The following is a 6,076-nucleotide window of genomic DNA, read 5'->3' as shown; positions in this document are numbered from 1 at the left end:
TGAGCAATGGAGGCTGCGGCCTTGCTGCTGTGACAGATGTCAGCCGGGAAGGTTTTGCAAAAAGGTCCCCTTTTTCAGCAGGCGAGATGAACGCCAGGCGAGAAGCAGCAACGGTCGCGGCCGCAACCTCGCTGCCGTCCCACCAGATGGCAGCAGCTCTCGCTGCCGGGGATCGATACGGGGGACAAAGGGTTGCCTACAGAAATGTGTGTCTTCTCCAGCCCAGTACGGGGGACTCGGCCTCGGCCGGCACCCTGCCCCGGCCAGAGGACGCGAGCAAACGCAGCAGCAGAGTCTCGAGGTGAGGAGGAGGAAGCACAAGCTGGCAGGAGAGTAGCCTGACAGGCAGGAGTATAACCCGGGCAGGCAGTGACAAGCGTTGTCTCACTGCCGAGATGCCCTGGGAAACCTGTGATGCCTATTTCACGCTGATGAGCAGCTCCAGCTCTTCACTCCTCTAGCCTAAGGTGTTACAATGCGAGGTGAAAACGCCTGTCTCTCCAACCGTAATGATTCGATTCTATTCTATTCTTTCTAACCCCGGTCCCAGGGTGGGTTGGCTTTGCAGCCTGTCTCCTTGCAGCCCTTTGAGCATTCCTCCTTTCCCACCTGCCAAAGGCTGTCTCTAGTTTATTACTAACTCAAGGTGAACAGGAACAACAGAAATGTCTAGGCATGACTTCAGAGGTGCAAGGTGGTTTAGCCTGATGTTAGAAAACAGCATTGAGTCCTCAAGTCCAGACCATTAGTACGATGAATCCATGTTACTGTAGATGAATCCATCCTAAAGAGCCCAGTGTTAGTAGAAGCTTGGCAGTTTTTTAATTTGAAGCCCTGTAGTTACATGGCTCCAGAGAGATTAGAGTACTGGCAGCACAAACTCATAACTTGTGTTTCTCTGAGTACAGCCCAAAACCTAAGCTATGGGGACCAGGTTTTAGACAAAGTCTGCTATTAATGGGCAACACTAGACCTGCTGGAGCAACTAAGGGGCCCTGTCTGAGGAGGCCTGCTGCCAGAATGCATCCCCTACTTCAGACCACAAAGCAGCAGTTGGTTGCCACCTTCACACATCAGAGCCCTACAAACCAAGATGAAATCTCCCTGCTCACCACCTTGCCTTGGATGCAAGCCTCCAGAGAGGTTTGGGTTTGGCTTTTTTCCTTCCTGGGAGACTACTTCTTCCTTTCATGCCCATGGAAGAGCTCAGCTCTGCACCAGCCGCAGCAACTGGGCCAGCCCGCTAGCAACATTCAAACCAGACCAACAAGCTTTTGTTCATGATAAACAAACAGGAAACTGCCTGATTTCCTCTGTGTTCACCCTCTCTCGCGCGTGCTCTCTCTCCCTATTTAATAGATAACCAGCACACCCAGTCTGTGAAGAGGCTGAAAGCAATCACATGGACAAGTACTTGAAGCAGCTGGGATTTGCAGCACGGCTGCTCCCTTGAAATGGGCATCTGCTCCCTGACAGTCACTGATGTGCCACAGCCAAAGCCTCTCCAGGTAAGGAGCTCCCTGTGTTTGTGATAATTTGTACCCTGCAGCAAGCTGGCAGCATGTCTGAAGTGGTTAAAGCAAGGGATAGGGAGGAGTTTCCTTATTGCTTCCTTCGTGCTGTTTACGTCTAAGTAGATGGAACAGAAAATGCCTGTCTTGGAACACAGAGGATGCGGCACAGTGTGCGGTAGGAGAAAGCATTTGAGGAAACAGGTGGGAAATAATGTCCTAAGCCAAGCCAGAGCCCAGCTTGGCTGAGAGAGAGGGAGAAATTCTTAGGGCCAAATTTGGTTTAATTATTCCTTGCCTGGCACTAGGCAGCACTGGGGGCTGAGACGTTCCTCATATGCCTGTTTTCCATCAGCAGAACTGAGCTGACTTCAGTCCAGCAAGTCCTGACTTACAGGGGACAAAAAGGACTCTATTTAAACTTGGTTGTTCCTCATCAGCTAAGGTACGTGGATTCTCCTTGCACTGCTTTGGTAGCGGCTGATGCTGACCTGAGCAGAGGTGTTCTTTAATGCAGGAACAGAAATGTCTCTATCAGCCTGTTATGCTGATACTTCCATTTAGCCTTTACCCTGGCACACATTTTAAAACTTGCCTCGTGTAGACAATCTGCTGGGGAGACCACCTGAAATTACAGCATAACACCAGAGCTGATCAAACAGACACTAAAAAGTCCAATTCCGTGTTTCCCTCACTCTCATCCCGTTCTTGTCCAACTGCTGTATCTTAGAATCTGTATTTTACCTTATTTTTAAAGAGGCACAAAACCAAGGCTACCCAAAGAGAATTTTTTATTTTTGCTGCCCTTCCCAGGCTGAGTTCAAGCCCTTAATGCACCAAGCCTGTATACCCACACAGAAACCAGCTGGCTATGCTGGGTTCCTGAAGAGCTGCCCCTCAGCACCCAGGTGCCTGCACTGCTTCACTGAAATACTTGTCAGGGAGAGCTGTGTGTATCCACAGATAAAGCTACTGGTACTCCTGTGGGTATCCTCAGTCTGCAGTTCTTCTTCTCAGGTGTTCACTGATGTCAACTCCACCTCTAATCTGCTGCTCCAAAGGTCTAAACTTGGGCACAAGGAGATGCTGATGAGTGTTAGCTCTGCTACTGTATTCTTTGGAGTTCATCTTTGTGGCCTCACACTGACCTAGTTAAGAAGGGAGATTGGCAACAGGAATTTCCTCTGCTTGAACGTCTCCTTTGCTCTGTGTAGTCTCAAAGCCCAGTGCCTCCGCACTTACTTGTGGTGACTCCCTTAGACAGTGCAGGGCTTCCTGTGACAAGAGCTAGCAGGAAAACCCCTTTGTTTTCTTTTTGCTTCCTTTCCCATTGCTTGAGAGGATCGTGATTCCTGCAGGACATAGCCAGATACCTCGAAGATAAAGCATTAATCTGAGAGTCAAATGGTTGGGTTGCAGGCTTGGTCAGCAAGGTGTCAGCACCGTGTCCATGCTTCAGTTTCTCTTCTCACCTTTGGCTTGTTTTCCTCCTGGGGAAGGGCCTGTTCTCCCTTGAGGGAGGAGAAAGAGTCCCAGTCACAACTGCATTCTCCCAAGTGTAAGTCATGCCCAGTTAAGGCTGTTCCCAAAGCAGAACTGTCAGCGTGTAGAGGCCTCAGTGAAACACCAAGCATGTGGAGAAGGGCTGGTGCTGTTCCACTTGGCCCTGTCACCGGCACCAGTAAGCCACCAAAAGTCACCTCTCACCACAGGAAGAGGCAGGTAGGAGAGCAGGAAGGTAGCTCATCTCCCTGTTCGCTGTGGGGAGAAAGAGGGCTAGAAGGGTTGCTTCTCTGGTTGTGTCAAGTTTTTGAGACATCCAGGAGGAATCTGGATGAAGCAGAGGGTCAACACCACCTGGGTAAAGTCCAGGACGCTTGAGAACTGAGCCCCATCTCTCAGCAGTATAGATCATGGGGCTCTGCAGGCCCCAGCCTGGGCAGACACTTCCCCTACTAAAGGTTCGCTGCCTGAAAGGCACAGAATATAACTCGAGCAGATAGCTCAGGAATGGCCCAGGAAAACACAGCTTTGCAAAACCAGGAAAACCTGCCCATGCCACAGGAAAATTAACGGCTGATAAAAGGATGAGTTCACCTCTGTTTGATTCTTTCCTTCCCATGCTATCCTGCAGCTGCTGATAGTGTTTATCCCCACCACAGAGCTCGCTGCATCTCACCACCACTGTTACTTGTTAAGTTTGCTTTCTCAGCAAGTCCACAACATCTAGTCCTCTAGAAAATAAACAGGTGGGTAACACTGTCTTCTGCTGAGTCTGTGGCCCTTGGCCCAGCAAATTCTCTTTACTTTCATTGTACTTTTCACCCTGAAAGGTCCTAAGCTGCTTAGCAGGAAAAAAAAAAAATAAAGAGATCTGGTTTCCAGGCAGGGACAATGTCACCTACTGCTGCATCACTGCTACTTCTGGAGAGAGCTGCAAACAACTACTGATTAAACAGGGCAGCAGCTTAGGGAGGAAATGAAGATCTGTATCGTCCATCCCTGGCACCATGTGCAACAAGGAGGAAATGGAGGGCATTTCCCACACTGGTGGTACTCAAGAGAGAAGGGAGATGCCAGATAGAGGGAACACAGGAGCTACAGCATCTTACTGAGCAGTGACCAAGATGCAGATACTTGCCCCTAGAAGTTCCTCACCGGCATGAAGGGAAAGCAGAGATGACAGCAAGGAAATCAGAGGGTCGATAAGGATCTGTGGCTGTGAGGCAGGTGTGCGCCAGGGCGCAGTTCATGTACAAGCAGAGATGTGAGGCTGTTGCTGCATTCTGTTTGTTTCCCTTTACCTGGCTGACATGTCTTTTCATGTCAAAAGCTAGATCAAAGACAGGGATGTAAATAGCTGAAGCAGGCTTCCTTGTGGGAACGGGGCTGAGTGCCACAGCCAGCCTCTCAGCTGGATCACTCCCTGGGAGCAGCACGAAGAGCTGTCACCCTCCATTAGCCAAACACCCACGGAACAAAGTGTGCGACTGCTGGGTGCCCTGGGCGTTAAGGAGCCAAACCCTGCAGGGAGCCTAAAGAGTTACTCTTGCCTACCTCTGTCTCTTCCCTACGCCACCACGGCTACCAACAGGACACAAGCAGGGCTGTGAGGACAAGTGCTTCAGTTTCATCATGTCAAAAGGGCTTCAGCGTCCAAGGACATTTGCACTTGGTCCCTGATTTCACATTTTTCTTTTTAAACTCTCCCTATTCAGAGTCATGGTGTCCACTAAGGAGGACTTAACACTGTCTTGTAATCTCTGCATAGCCCTTCTTTGGGGGGAGTGAAATAATACTCACTGACATCATCTGAAGCTGAGAATGCAGAGCACCTTTGTTGGGAAAGGCTCCTGCGAAGGCTCCAGCAGTCAGGGGACCTCATGCTGCAGGCTCAGGATACAGAAGCCAGGTTAGAAAACCACAAATTGCAACAGAGAAGAGGGAACTGAAAAACAGCCCAGGAGACCACATGCTCTCCTCACGTGCTGGAGAGAGAGAGGCCATCAAGGCTCTGGCCTACTGTCCCATGGACAGACACCAGCAGTATCTTCACTTCCGTAGGTTTAACACGTTGATGGCTTTACTCCTTATCCGTACCTCTTTGCACAGGAGTGCCCACTGTTTTCCAACGTTCCTCACTTGCTCCTCTTCTGAAATTCCACATTTGAAAGAGATGTCCTGTCACTCACCCTCCAGGATAAAGATCCCCAGCATTTTTCTTCCTGCTCTTTTCAAAACAGGAAATTTTACTCCATGGCATCCTTAACATGCACAGAGTTAACCAACAGCAGCACCTCATCCCCTGACATCCTCCATTTATTCTAAAGAAACTGTACTGCACTGGATAGTACACTCCGATGGAGCAATGCCCGTGCTTTCAAAGCCCAGGGTCTCTCCTGGCCGCCTCTTCCCCCTCCAGCTACACACTATCCCAGCAAAGGTTAGAGCAGCCTGAAGCCTCCTCTGAACTGGGCCAGCTAGTAACAGCTCCCATGGGGCTGATCAGAGTAACAGGAGCCATGCTCTGCTGTTTACCCAGCCTTTCACAGCAGGGGTTCCTGGGGCAAGAAGAAAACTGCCAGCATTGATTTATCCCCACCATGGGGCTTCCCCAGCCTACCCTGCCCTTTTCATTTGATTGTGAACTTTGACTCAAGCCCCAATCCCTGTTCTGCACAGGGAGCTCAAATCTGGGGTTTATGTTCAAGAGCAGGTCTGGCATGTGCTTCAGGGGAATGAGGGTGTACAGATATTTTTTGTAGAACCTCAAATCAAGCGCCCTGCACTGCTGGGAGGGGTATTTGCAGCAAACAAAGCAGATGAGAAAACAAACCACTGGCAGAGAAAGGATTGCAGACTACAGGATTTAAAAAGTGGAGTACAGTAGGAATGCAAGAAGTGAAAGAGGAAGCCAAAGCTACAGAGCATAAGGGATTCCTCAAGTACCAAAGAAGCAACTAATACTACCAAAGGGGCTGGTGCCCTTCCCCCTTTTTCCTGCTACTCTCTCTAATTCTTTCACGGCAGCCAAACCTAAACCACAGCAGTGCTCTTCCCTCCTA

Source organism: Colius striatus, chromosome Z, assembly GCF_028858725.1.
Source record: "Colius striatus isolate bColStr4 chromosome Z, bColStr4.1.hap1, whole genome shotgun sequence".
Classification (NCBI taxonomy): Eukaryota; Metazoa; Chordata; class Aves; order Coliiformes; family Coliidae; genus Colius; species Colius striatus.
Note: the sequence above shows the minus strand (reverse complement) of the source record.